The following is a 14,312-nucleotide window of genomic DNA, read 5'->3' as shown; positions in this document are numbered from 1 at the left end:
TCCAGCTTCCGTGACCAATCTTTCCTAGATGTATTAACTGTCTTTTCCAAAATCCCCTTGAGTTCTCTATTCGACAGTTCCACTTGCCCGCTCATTTGTGGATGGCATGGTGTTGCAACTCTATGTGTCACTCCATATTTACTCAACAGTGCATCCATTTGTCTATTGCAAAAATGAGATCCTCCATCACTAATGATCGCCCGTGGTACCCCAAACCTTGAGAAAATATTCTTTCTCACAAACTTAATCACTACTCTAGCATCATTAGTTGGCAATGCAACTGCCTCAACCCACTTTGACACGTAATCCACCACTACTAAGATAAATGTGTTTCCAAAAGAACTTGGGAAAGGACCCATGAAATCAATCCCCCACACATCAAAAAGCTCAACCACCAAGATGTTGTTCAATGGCATCTCATCTCTTTTTGAAATATTACCCATCCGTTGACATTGGTCACACTCTTGAATCATCCGGAAGGAATCCTTAAAGAGGGTTGGCCAATAAAAACCCGATTGTAAAACCTTGGCTGCTGTCCTAGCTCCTCTAAAATGGCCACCTACTTCCTTCTCGTGACAATGCCTTAGAATGCTTTCCATCTCCTCCTCCAGGACACATTTCCGTATCATTTGATCTGTACAGTGTCTGTATAAAAATGGTTTTTCCCAAAAGTAGTACTTCAAATCTGAGAAAAATTTTCTCTTTTGTTGGTATGTCATACCACTTAGGAGCACCCTTGATGACAAATAGTTTGCAAAATCCGCATACCATGATGCTTCTTCCACTCTCATCAACTTCTCATCTGGAAACGTTTCTCTAATTGGCATTTCCTCCTCATTTCCTTGATTGGTCTCTCAATTCTCGACAAATGATCAACCACCACATTTTCCGACCCCTTCTTGTCTCGAATTTCTAACTCAAACTCCTGAAGTAGTAAAATCCATCTTATCAGCCGAGGTTTTGCTTCTTGCTTTGCCAATAGGTGCCTGATTGCTGAATGGTCCGTGTAGACGATCACCTTTGCACCTAACAAATAAGAACGAAACTTGTCAAGAGCAAAAACTACAGCCAACATTTCTTTTTCAGTGGTGGTGTAATTCAATTGTGCATCAACAAGTGTTTTGCTAGCATACTGAATTACATGCAACACTTTGTTTTTCCTCTGTCCTAAGACTACCACTAAAGCAAAATCACTAGCATCACACATCAATTCGAAAGGTATTCCCCAATCGGGAACTGCAATAATAAGTGCAGATACTAATAATTTTTTCAGAGTTAGAAAGGCATGTATGCAATCATCATTAAAGTAAAAAATAACATCTTTATTTAACAAATTGCAAAAGGGTTTAGAAATCTTAGAAAAATCCTTGATGAAGCATCTGTAAAACCCCGCATGCCCCAAGAAACTTCGGACTGCCTTGACATTTGATGGTGGTGGCAGCTTCTCAATCACTTCCGTCTTTGCTTGATCAACTTCTATCCCGTCCTTGGAGATCCTATGCCCGAGCACTATCCCCTCTTGGATCATGAAGTGACATTTCTCCCAATTCAGCACCAAGTTTGTCTCCTTACATCGCTGCAAAATAAAAGAAAGATTAGTTAGCAGCTATCAAATGATGAACCAAAAACTAAGAAGTCATCCATGAAGACTTTTATAAACCGTTCCACCATGTCTCCAAAGATTGACATCATGCATTTTTGAAATGTTGCGGGTGCATTGCACAACCCAAAAGGCATCCTTCGATAAGCAAAGGTGCCGTAGGGGCAAGTGAACGTCGTTTTCTCTTGATCCTCATGAGCTATGGCAATCTGGTTATATCCTGAATACCCATCCCGGAAACAATAATAGGCATGTCCTGCCAACCTCTCCAACATTTGATCAATGAAAGGTAATGGAAAATGATCCTTCCTTGTCACCTCATTCAATTTACGGTAATCAATGCATACTCTCCAACCCGTCACCGTCCTCCTTGGTATCAACTCGTTACTCTCATTCCTTACCACCGTGATACCTCCCTTCTTCGGAACCACTTGTATCGGGCTCACCCATGGGCTATCGGAAATAGGATAAATAATCCCCACATCTAAGAGTTTCACCACCTCCTTTCTAACCACTTCCTTCATCGAAAGATTCAATCTCCGTTGTGGTTGCACCCTAGGCTTAAAATCATCCTCCATGAGTATCTTATGCATGCAAAATGATGGCGAGATACCTCTAATGTCCGAAATTGTCCATCCAATTGCTATTCCGTGTTCCCTCAACACCCTTATCAACCACTTTTCCTCCAATTTACTCAAACCTGAACTAATTATCACCGGGAAGGTTTCTGAGTCTCCAAGGTAAACATATTTGAGGTGAGAAGGTAAAGGTTTCAATTCAAGCTTTGGAGGTTCTTCATTTTTTTTCCTTCTCCTTCTCCTTATCAAAATCAAACTCCTCAAATTCTATATCTTGACTCTCATCAATCAGTTGAAGTGCTTCTAACATCCTAGCACAATCATTACTCGCCGACTCTTCTACCTCTACTGTTATTGATTTGGATATACAAGCTTCTAGAGGTAATTGTGGGGTGTTTTCTTCCATAGATTCCTCAACCAATTTGTCCACCACATCGACACTAAAACATGAATCTGTTTCCGTCGGAAACTTCATTGCCTCAAAAACATTGAAAGTCACTGTTTCATCTTAAACCCTCAACAATAACTTTCCTTCCTGCACGTCAATAAGTGCTCTCCCCATGGCCAAGAATGGTTGGCCCAAAATCAGAGGAATTTCCTTATCCTCTTCCATGTCCAACACCACAAAATTTGCTGGAAAAATTATCTTTCCCACCTTCACCAACACATCCTCTACTATCCCCCTCGGGTGTTTTATTGACCTATCTGCTAGTTGCAATGACATGGTCATTGGCTTCACTTCACCAATGCCCAATCTCCTGAAAACATAAAAGGGCATCAAATTAATGCTAGCTCCTAGATCACACAAAACACGATCAAATGTAATATCTCCTATAATACAAGGAATAGTAAAACTCCCTGGATCTTTGAGCTTTGGAGATAGCTTCTTCTGGAGGATGGCACTACACTCCTCTGTGAGCATCACCGTTTTCTCATCGTTTAACTTCTTTTTGTTCGATAAGATTTCCTTCAGGAACTTCGCATAACTCGGCATCTACTGCAATGCATCTGCAAAAGGAATGTTAATGTGCAATTTTTTAAAAATTTCAATAAACTTTGAAAATTGCTTATCCTGATTTTTTTCTTCAATCTTTAAGGAAAAGGCACGGGTGGGGTGTGATGTGCCAACTCTAGTGGTATCTCGGGAAATGGCAATTTCTCCTTCTTCTTTTGCCTTTCATCCTTTTTCTCTTCCTCCAAACCACTTGGTTTCTCTTCAGCAACTATCTCTTCATCAACTTCCTCATCAGAAGCTTCATTTTCGGTTTGCTCAACCTCCTTGGTAGCTTGCTCTACCTTTTCCAAAACTGTCCCACTTCTCAACATTATGGCATTTGCTTGCTCACGTGGGTTAGTTACTGTATTGCTTGGTAAGGAACCCTACGGTCTCTCATTAAGCTTCTCGGCCAATTGGCCCATCTGTACCTCAAGATTCCGGATGGACGCCCCTTGATTTCTAAAATTTGTCCTCGTCTCATTCTAAAATTTGTCCTCGTCTCATTCATGAATCCCATTGTCTCCTGCTTAAATTTCCCAAACATATCTTCCAACTTCGTCACTCTTTGATCTCCCAGTTGATTAGTCACCCTTGGTTGGTTATTTGGAACTGTCCTTTGGTTCCATTGGTTATTTTGCTGGTTCTGATTTCCCCAAGCCAGATTTGGATGATTTCTCCACCCTGGGTTGTATGTGTTAGAGTATGGGTTGTTTGGTTGTCTCTGATTTCCTGCCAAGTAATTCACTTGGTCCGTTGATAAAGATGACGAAGCAAATGTGTTCCCAACTTGACACTCGTTGCTCACATGGTTTCCTACACAAAAATCACATGTTAATTGAGGTGCTTGTATAGAGTTTACCTGCATAGTTCCCAACTATTTTTGCAATGCAGTGAGTTGGGCTGAGATAGCTGTGAAGGTATCAACTTCATGAAGACCCAAAGATTTCCTTGTTGTTGCTCTCTCATTTGGTCTTTGATAGTTGTTGCTTGCCAAAACCTCAAGCAACTCATAGGCCTCTTCTGGTGTCTTATTCTGCAAGGCGCCTCATGAAGCCGCATCCACCATGGTTTGCACATTACCCATCAATCCATTGTAGAAAGTTTGGACTTGAAGCCAAACTGGCAACCCATGGTATGGACATTTCCTCATTAACTCCTTGTATCTCTCCCAAGCCTCATACAATGACTCAGAATCATCTTGTAGAAATGATGTGATATCATTTCTCAATTTGATTTAGCTGGAGGAAAGAACTTGGTAAGGAATTTCTATGCTAGATCATTCCAAGTTGTTATAGTTCCCGATGGTAATGTCATTAACCACCCCTTGGCTTTATCTCCCAATGAGAATGGGAATAACCGCAGCCTAATAGTGTCATCCGACACTCCGTTCGATTTGAAGGTGTCACAAATTTCCAAGAAATTTGCAATGTGCTGATTCGGATCTTCCTTCAAATCACCATTAAATCTAACCAACTGCTGGATCATCTGGATGATTGTCGGCTTGATCTCGAAGTTGTTTGCTTGCACCATAGGTCTAGTAATACTCGACCCACTACCATTCACTGTGGGAACTGAAAATTCCCTCAGTGTCCTGTTTTCTGGTTTAGCCATTTCAACAACTATTTCTTCTGCTTCTACAACTAAATCCTCTCTTTCTCTTCTCTCTCTGTTATGTCATCTAACGATTCTCTCGATCTCAGGATCAACAGGAACCACTGATTGACATCTTGTTCTTCGCATAAACTGCAAAGACAGAATTGAAAGAAAGTGAGATCACAAAACAACTGAAAATTAAAAACAAAAATAAAAACTCCAATCTAGCTAACTATAGACAGACTCAATGTTAACTTAAAACAAATACCTGGCAACGGCGCCAAAAACTTGATGCGTGTTTCCTACAACATGCAATATGTAGTAAGTATACTAATCGCACAAGTAATATAATGATGAGTGAGTATCGTTCCCACGAGGATTGTTAGCTAACCACTAAGTGTTCTACCGTTTTCAAGTTGGAGCAGCCGAAATCTTTGGATTGATGGGAGCTATTTCTAATTAAACTGAACAATAAATTTTAAACTAAAGTTAACTATGAATGCAAGATGAAAATCATGGATAAAAATCAATTCAAATAAAAAGGGTAGGGTTTTGACTTCATTCAGATTTTATGAGTTAAACCTAAAAATTACACTACATTCACATTCATATGCATTGGTTGTAAACCGAACTCACTAAGGTATTAAACATACCTTCTCAGGCTATGTTTTCCTATTCTTCCTTTTTAACCTTCCGCACCCAACAATTTGAAGGTCAACAATTCCAAACTCATTAAGCACAAGAATCCTACAATGATTTCATTAATTCTTGAATCTATCTCTAGCATCCAATACTATAATGGTGATTACCCAAGAAGCCTAACATGAATTACTTCTCAATCTCATCATGTTCCTCACATAAAACATTTAAAACTCAGAGTAAACACACAATCAAAGCATAGTCATATGAACATAACATGATAAATAACTTAACCCATTAGAAATCCGAATTACAATCAAAACCCTAACCCAAGATGGGTTAGTTCATAGCTAAATTAACACTACAAATAAGAAAAATGATAATAATGAAGTTCAACATAATGAACAGTAAGAGAGAGGACAAGAAATCTCCCCAAATGATGAATCCCTTGGTTCAAAATCCAATCTTCCCCCTTCTAATCGCTGAATCTCTCCAAGATAAATAAAAAACAATGCAAAAGTTGCTAACCCTACTTCCTCGACGACCTAGGGCAAAAAGATTAAGTGTTTCTTTTATACCTCACCCCAAATTTCTCAGAAAAACCTGCACAAAGTAAAATTGTGCGTTTTACAAAACTGAAAATTACGACTGTCGCCGCGGCGAAGAGAAGCAGACTTGTTCATGTCTGGCGTACTTCGTCGTGGCAAAGGACAAGTCTTCGCCAAGGCGAAGCTTCTTGAAAAGTTCTAAAATTACAGAACTGCCACTCTACTTGCATCTTCGCTTGATTCTTCGATTCTCGGTGCTTTCTCTTTGGAACAAGCCTCATCGTGCTTTATCCCGCTTCAGAACTCTCCTAACTTCTGAGGTCCGCTAACTTCTGAGTCAAAAACTTCCAATTTTGTCCTTATTTGCTCAAAATGTAAAGAATTAAGCAACAATTTAGGTCAAAATGCATCAGAAAGTACCTGAAATCCGTTTAAAAAGTCTAATGAAAACTATATAATCCACGGATTATCATTAGACGAGTAGAGGATTTACTTACTGAGCATTATTTTGTTCTCAACCCATTGTTTTTCTTTGTGTTTGCAGGATCTAGGTGAGGACGCGGTCGGATGGGCGTCGGCAAGTGAGGAGTAATAGCTACACTGTCCACTGTTTTTGATAACTTTTATTAATGATGCCTTACTTTGCATAAAGAATGATTAAATGTATTAAAAGAAAAATTTGGGCCCATTTACTTTTGCTAATATAAATATATTTACTTGATGTATTTCTATGAGTATCCTAGTATGAAGCAGTTATTACAATAACTAAACCAACCATATGAGTTTAGCCTTGATTTAGTAGTCTATCATGTCTTAGTGCTTTTATTACTTTGAATCTAGAGATCGTATACTAGGTTATTTAATAAATAGGGAATTAGATTACGACCGTGCCTAATCCAACGACTTAGTAAGGAGAGATGGAACTTATCAATGTTGGTATTTTTTGAGATGATGAAATCAAGAGGGTAGAAAGTCAAAAGAGTGTTTTTGTTGATTTGCATTACATATTTAGCGGTGGCAAATAATCCTTCAATCCAATTTATCTCATATTCTCTCACTTCTATAATTATGTTACTTGTTTCTGATTACTTGTTTAAATAGTTGTTTTTAATTTTCTATCTAATCATAGAAACCCCCTATTTAAGTAGGTAATTAGTTAAGTAGAAAAGTCTTATGTGGGAAAGACCCTTACTTGCTTTGTACTGCTACACAACATTGCTAGAGATTTTAGGTGAGGTAAAATTAGGTGTTGCTTTTGTACACATCAAAATTTTGGCGCCATGTCGTCGGAGACTTTTCTTTAATTAACTTTTTATTAGTTTTTATTTATTTTTCAATTTTAATTGTTTTATTTGGTTTTTTTTTTTAATTCCAATCACAAGGAGATGGTTAACCTTACGCTAAAGGAGATGGTTGCATTGTCTTTGGATGAAGAACCTTTGTGCATTTGTTACAATGATACGAGCGGAGCTTTTAAGCTCAAATCTAGAATGATTCATCTTCTACCTACTTTTAGAGGATTAGCGAGAGAGGATCCAGACAAGCATATTAAGGAATTCCATGTGATATGTTCGAGCATGAAATCAATGGAACGACTTAGGAGCAAGTTAACCTTAGGCATTCCCATTCTCTTTAGTGGATAGCACTAAGGAGTGGTGTTACTATCTACCACCTGAGACCATAAATAGTTGGAATGAAATGAAGGGACTCTTTTTGGAGAAATATTTTCCTGCATCTAGGGCTACTCTTATTAGGAAATAAATTTGTGGTATTTGCTAGTACAATGAGGAGACTTTGTATGAGTATTGGGAAAGATTCAAGAAGTTATGTGCTAGTTGTCCTCATCATGAAATAAGTGAGCAATTTATACTTCAATACTTTTATAAGGGACTGATGCTTATCGAGATGAGCATGATTCACATGGCAAATGGTGGAGCTTCAGTTAATAAAACTCATGGGGAACCAAGAAATTTGATTGCAACCATGGCTGTCAACTCTGAACAATTTAGTGTACGATTCGATCCACCACCGAAGAGGGTAAATGAAGTGAGTACGCCCACCAATATTGAGCAACAATTGAGTACCTTGACAACACTTGTGCAACAATTGGTAGTTGGACAAGTTAAACCATGTGAGATATGCTCAACAGTTGGACATCTTACCCACATATGCCTTATTCTTTAAGATTTTACTGTGGGAGGATTTCAAGGATAGCAAAGGCAGAGGTATGAACCTTTCTCCAACACCTACATTTCGGAATGGAGCGGTTACCCCAACCTTAACTATTTGGGAAACCACCAAGCTACTACCCTTTATAATCCACTAGAATTTCCTTATCAAAGAACCTCATAACCATACCAAGGCCTCAAAATGCTCCCCAAGCTCAAGGTAAGTCTTTAGAGGACTTAGTAAATTCATTAGCCACTAGCACTCTTCAATTCCCAAAAGAGACTCTCAAGTTCCAACAAGATACGAAGACATCAATCAAGAATTTGGAGAATCAAGTCAGTAAATTGGCTATTACTATTGGAAGACTAGAGTCACAAGGATGTGGTAAACTTCTTCTCAAATCGTGGTCAACCTTAGGGAGAATGTTAGTGTTATAACATTGAGAAATGAGACACAATTTGAAGAAGCTCATAAGAAACCGATCAATATCGAAGTGACTAAGGATGAGTTGATTCAAGATGGAGAGAAAAAGACCAATAATGAGGGAGATAAGACCATTGACTCCAAAGAAGCAAAATAGCTACCTAAGCAAATGTTCGAGCTCAAGAGTAAAGATCCACTAGGTGTTGCAATTCGAAATGGTTTGTTAGTCGAGGAATCTAAAAAGTCTAAAAAAGACATTGGCATGGGAAAGGAAATAGAAGAGATTGTTGCATTACGTGATTTTCTTCCGAAAATAAATCCAAGGTATGATCTTTCTTCTATTTCTCTTCCTACATCTAATGAGAAGCTTCCACCTTCCATTGTGCAGGCCCCTAATTTGGAGCTTAGACCTCCTCTGAAACTCTTTAAATACATGGGAGAATATGGTTAAGAAAGTGATGACATCGAGCTAAGGACGTTAACTAAATGCTACATGGGAGGCAACCCATTGGTCTTGTTTTTGTTGTTTTCCTTTTATTTTTATTTTTCTTTTTTCTTTTAGATGTTGTTTATTTTGTGTTTTGCTACTCTAATTCATATATTTAACTAGTGATTAGTGTTGCCTTGAGGTACACCTTATATCTCTTTGTTTTCAATAGAATTTGATATAGATGATGGAACGAAACGAGAGTAGGGATCAAACTTTCACGTGTCTACACACTTCGATATTAAAAAGGGTGGTAACTTTTTGTTTCCTTTTCTCCTTTTTCTTTTTGCTACATTAGGGACAATGTAGATATTAGGTTGGGGGTGAGGAAATTGTTCCTAGTTATTTATTTGTTTTGTTAAAGATATAAATTTGGGTAATTTTTTTTTTTTTTTTAAGTTTTTGCATGTTTTTAGGATTAATTGTTTAGTTTTTCAGATTAATTTGTATGTCAATGATATGAATATAATTGTGATGACATGTAATGTTTAAGAAGACGTTAAATGTTTGTAAAGCCCACATTGAGGTACGTAACTTATTTATGCCTTTATTCCCTTAGTTTTGCTTATTTCAAGGAGAAAGATTGAAAAAAAATCGACATTTGCAAACTTCGCTGCAGTAAGGGAATTTTGTCGCCGCGGTAATGGACTTTCTGCCCAAATTTGTGTGTCAGAAATTTCAGACTTCGCCGGGGCAAAGAATTCTCTGGAGTTTTTCGCTGAGGCAAAGAACTGGCTGGAATTTTTGAGAAAATTCTAGAGAAACTTCCTTAAGGGAAAAATGACCATTCTACCCCTAATTAGTTGAAAATGTGGGGAATGAAAAGTAAGGAAATTTTATGGAGAATGCAATGGTGATGAGGGCATTTTTGTAATTGACTAAAGGACAAAGATGAAATTTTCAAGAAAGTGCAAGGGCAAAATGGGAAAGTATGCCTATTAATATGAGATATTAAGGGTTCAAGCACAAAGACCCTATCATTCTCTACTCCCTCTCACGCCATCTTCACTCTCAATTTCTCTCATCTCTTCATCAAATTTCCAAGGGATTTTAGAGGGCTTTTGGTTGGGTTTTGGTAGAGATTTTATCCTAAGCACCCAAAGGTAAGAATTCTTGCAATAGATGTGAGATTAATTTTTAGAAGTGTTGAATTCTTATAGTGTTTATGCTTAGGGTTTTAGAGAAAGAACAAGTCTACCAAAGAAAGAGAGATTCTAGTGGAATTACTCAAGCACAAGGTAATTAGTAAATCCAACCCAAGTTATGATTTGAGAAATCAAGTGTGTAGAGATTTTACATACATGTATATGCTTATGATTTTGAGAATTGTTGATGAAATTGATGAATTATTGGTGAGTTTGATGATTATTGATGAGTAGAATTTAGCCATGAGAAGTGGTTTTGTTTGTATGATGATTAACTGAAGTTTGGTTGAAGTTAGAAAGAGTTGAGTAGAATTTTTGGGAGTGTATTTTTTTGGACAGGTTTATTAATTGTTTAAGCGAGTTTTACTCCAAATATTAATGTCTTGAGAAAGAGATATAATTGTAGCCAAATTAGAGTTTGATTATGCATGCAATATGTTTGATGAAATGTCCAAGAGAAGTGTATGCATGAGTTTTATTCATTTATGAATTGACATGAGTTTGTAGATGGTAGAGAGAAACTTATTTCTATGCTACATGTTATCCTTGCATTTAAACATTTGCATTTAGAAAGAATAATGAGCATGAGCCCTCTACATACATCATATACATATGTACGAGAATTTAAAGAATAAAGAGAAAGAAAAAAAAGTTATTAAAGAATGCTCTAAAAGAAGAAGAGAACAAGTTGTTGCGATAGGGAACCCGTGAGTGACAAGAAGAATTTCCCCACATGCACGCCACCTTCAGTGAGCGGCCTAAGAATAAGAAGAAGAATTGGTATAGCCCGTAAGAGTGCATGTGGATGAGGGTTGTACCCAAGAAAGAAGAATACACACACGGCCAGGGTTCCGAATCCATGCCTCAACCGAGTCTGATTGACAAAAAATAAGAAAGAAAGAAAAAGAATAAGGAAGAAAGAATAAGAATAAGAATAAGAAAGCATAAGAGAAGAAAAGAAAGAAGAGAAAGAATAGAAAACAAAAAAGAAAATGAGCACTTCTTGCATTTGTACATGTGCATCACACTTATGCATGGCATTATGCCTACTACCATGAGTAGTGAGAAATTAGAAAGAAAGAAGGAAAGAAGAAGTATTAAGAAATTAGAAAGAAAGAAAGAAAGAATAGAGATATAAGAATAGAGAAAAATAGGTAAAGAACATAGAAGAGTCATGTAAGGAAAGAAATTAGAATGTGAGCAACAGAGAGAAAAGGCTATTATAGTGGATTTACTTACTGAGCAATTAGTGCTCACTCTATTGATTTCTTTGTTTTTGCAGGAAATATGTGAGAAGCGATCGGATGGGCATCGAGAGGCGGAGGGAAATGGCACCACTGTCTACTATTTTTGAGTTTATGTACATGAGACTTTTATTAATGTAAAGAATTTTATATGTAAAGTAAAGAAATTTTCGGGCCCATTATCTTTTACTAATATTTTTATGTGTTTTTAGTGTATTATATTTCCCAAGTATATAAGTTAGAAAGAGTCATTACAATGTTGCTTAGGTTTAAGGGTGATTTCAAATAATTAATTTCATCTAGTTTGAGACTCTCAAGCTATGTGGTATGATTTGGTTGGTTAGTCTTAAGGCGTGGTGATGTTTGTTGTGTGTGAATTTTCATAAACATTTTTGCGATCTCAACAAATTCTAGAACTCATTTGGAAACTACATGAGACCAAATCCTAGAATAAACATTACTTAGGAAAAAATTTAGGCTTATCTTTAGATCATTTGAGCCTTTCAAGCCAACCCTTTATTTAAATTATCGCTAGTAACCCCTTTTGAGCCATTATTAAAAACAGTTTTTAGCCCTGATTTTCTTTCATATAACCCACGTTAACCCACCATTATTTTGAGCCAAAAACACATTTCTACCCTTAACTTTTTTTAAGAGACTTAATATAAACAAGATTAGTGAGAGCAATTAGAGGAGTAAGGGTGGAAGGTCATGGAAATTGCCAACTTATTCCAAATGTGTTCAAAAGAATAGGTTGGGGGTTGAGGAGTGCTTTTTAATCAAGTTGTGGGGTAGCATTTTTAGCTTTCTTTTATTTATTCTTAATGAAAAAAAAAAAAGATGAAAAAAAACATTGCTGATATTGTTAAAAGTTATGGCAATAGAAAAAAAAGAAGAAAGAATTAAAAAAAAAAAAAAAAGAAGAAGAAGAAGAAGAAAAGAAAGGAAAGAAAAAGGAAAATATTGAGAAATATTGCAAAGTATGAATGATGCAATAAATTTGTTTATCTTGTGAGAAATTTTGATGAAGGGTGAAAGGTTTGGTGTAAAGGAGAATGGTGATGCTTGAAGGAAGGTGTTTAAAAGATGAGATTGAGTCTCTTATGTTTGCTTATATCATTTCCATTCTTTCATAACCCCATACCCTAGCCTAATGTTACCAACTTAATAAAGACCTATTGATCCAAGGTAGCATGATCATTCTACATTTGTGGAGAGTAGTTTGAAAAGTGAGCCTATGGAATTTGAATCTATAATTTATGCTTTATTTTTCAAAATGTGAGACCAGTTCTTTGTTTGTGAAGTTTGCACATGCCATCATTCGGTTTTGTGATTTGTTGGATGTGTGAGATTTGATAACAAAAATGGAATTGATGTTTGAATTATCTTTGGGCTTGGGTGATATTTAATTATTCTCTATGTTATGTGTTGTATACATTTTTCTTTTGGACGAATGTTTATCCAAAAACTAATGTTTTGTTTTTGTTTGTTTTGTTTTGAGTCTAGGTTAGGTTCAATAGGATGTTTGTGAGTATCATTGCTAGAAACACTCATGAGACTAAAACTCATCCACCTAGGGGTTTAAGGCTTGTTGCATATGCTAAATGCAACCATGACAATCTATGAAAGTGATTTAGGTTGATTTAGGATTAGATTTTATTTTGTTTTTAGACTAGAATACATCTTTAGATAGCTTATCTTGCTAGGGACTAGCAAGAAGCTAGTTAAGGCTTGTGATAAGTGCTTGAAAATGCACTTATACTTAGTGGTTTATAGGCATCGTTTGTGTAAAATTAGGGTTAATTTGTATGAATTAACTTAATTGTTTCATAAATGCACTTTCACGGGTATTTTTGTTTTGTTTTTAGGGCATAAAAGCTTAAAAATAATATTCGGATGAAAGACAATGTTGGCAAGAGAATTTGTGATGATTAGAAACAAACGGTTCAAGAATCGGAAATATGAAAGATATGGCGTATTTAGCATGGAACACAAAATCTGGAAAATGCTCTAGTTTTGAGCATGCTTCAATATTTCAACAATAACTTGATCTGTAGACCTCCGTTTTGGATGATTCTCGGACCATTTAGAAGCTAACTTGAAGGATAAAATTCTTATGTTTATGACTTCTTTAGATTCTAAGGTTTTTGTGTTCAAATTGGAAGTTCTTTTGGCGCTGCTACAGAAAAATTCTAGCATAGTGACATTCAGATTCTGGTTTGGAAAAGGCATTACTAGGAGATGGAAACTTCATGAAGCATCCATAAGTTCCTCAGAACAAATTGGAAGTCATACTTTTATCCATGTGAAGCTTTGGAAGTCTAGTTTATATAAAATTTTACGGTTTGTTATTCTGAGTTTTCTAGAGGAAGATATTCAAGTTCTAGTATCGGAGGGTCAGCATAGGAATCCTAATTGCACAGGCACTCTATCTAGCCTAATCCGAATTTGATTCTCCTTTTCTATATCAGACTTTCCCACTATTTTTCCCACAACCTTAGCACTATAAAATGATATCTTTAGTTATTTTTAGGAGAGAGAGAATGGAGAGAAACAAAAATACACAATAATGTAGAGAGGAAGAGAGATTGAAAGAAGTTTGGAGAAGAAGAATTGGAGGAGATCATCATCAACTCCATTAATCCATCCAAGTTTTACTAAGTTTTCCTTCTCCTTTGTTATTATTTGTTATCAATAATACAATGATGTTTTTATTTATCTTCATGGATAACTAACTGTTTTGTGATTGAGGGTGACTTCAAAACCCTAGATATGTCTTGTGATTAATACAATCTGTATCTTTTTATCTTTTGGCCCCTCTTGATTATGTGATTTATTCTTTGAGATTAGGGTTTAAATAGACTATCTTAATTGTTTAAGTGCTCAATT

General features: G+C 36.4%; 2 non-coding genes across 2 annotated transcripts; one reads left to right on the top strand and one right to left on the bottom strand.

The window, feature by feature from the left end:
* Positions 1-4,299: 4,299 nt before the first annotated feature.
* On the top strand, positions 4,300-4,406 carry LOC116134641. Its single transcript, XR_004128775.1, has one exon. It is a non-coding gene; the product is annotated as a small nucleolar RNA R71 (small nucleolar RNA).
* Positions 4,407-7,701: 3,295 nt separating this feature from the next.
* Positions 7,702-7,808, bottom strand: LOC116134644. The gene has a single exon (XR_004128778.1). It is a non-coding gene; the product is annotated as a small nucleolar RNA R71 (small nucleolar RNA).
* Positions 7,809-14,312: the final 6,504 nt, after the last annotated feature.

Source organism: Pistacia vera, unplaced genomic scaffold (genome assembly GCF_008641045.1).
Source record: "Pistacia vera cultivar Batoury unplaced genomic scaffold, PisVer_v2 Contig29, whole genome shotgun sequence".
In the NCBI taxonomy this organism is placed as follows: Eukaryota; Viridiplantae; Streptophyta; class Magnoliopsida; order Sapindales; family Anacardiaceae; genus Pistacia; species Pistacia vera.
Note: the sequence above shows the minus strand (reverse complement) of the source record. Positions and strands in the feature narration are given on the sequence as shown.